Raw genomic sequence first — 567 nt, forward strand, 5'->3', positions numbered from 1 at the left:
CGCGTTCGAGAACACTCATTGCACATCAACACATTCCTGTGGCCTCGTCGCCGCCACACGGAGCCGGGCGCTAACAAGGGCACACTGGGGGTGCTGCCACGTGTTCACGGGTCGGGCCAGCACTGAGCTTTCTATTCTCATGTGAGTAGCACTGTCATCACCACAGAGGCACCACGAAGCAGACACACTGGGCCAGCGGAGGGGCGCGTGAGGCATCCGTCTGGCCAACAGCTGGGAGGAGCCGGAGTCAGCTGGGCCGAGCGAGCCACCCGGCGTGGCCCCGTCGCCCCGGCATGCACGAGGCCCGCCAGCTGCTTCCTTCCCTCCTGGCCGGGCCCACGATGGCGTTTCTTTGCTTGCAGACAACTCCTCGTCTTAAAACACTTCACCACTGCGTGAGGGCTGCGGGCCGAGTGCGCCGGGCCTCGAGCGCTGGCGGCGAAGAAGCGAGCGAGCGTCGCCCCCTCGCCGACCCCCTCCCGCCGCCGCCGCCTCCAACACACGACTGAGTCTCGCACCAGCACCGCTCCGGCCACCGGGCGGGGGCCGCGCACCCGCTCATGTCAC

The sequence above is a fragment of the Penaeus vannamei genome, chromosome 14 (genome assembly GCF_042767895.1).
Source record: "Penaeus vannamei isolate JL-2024 chromosome 14, ASM4276789v1, whole genome shotgun sequence".
NCBI lineage: Eukaryota > Metazoa > Arthropoda > Malacostraca > Decapoda > Penaeidae > Penaeus > Penaeus vannamei.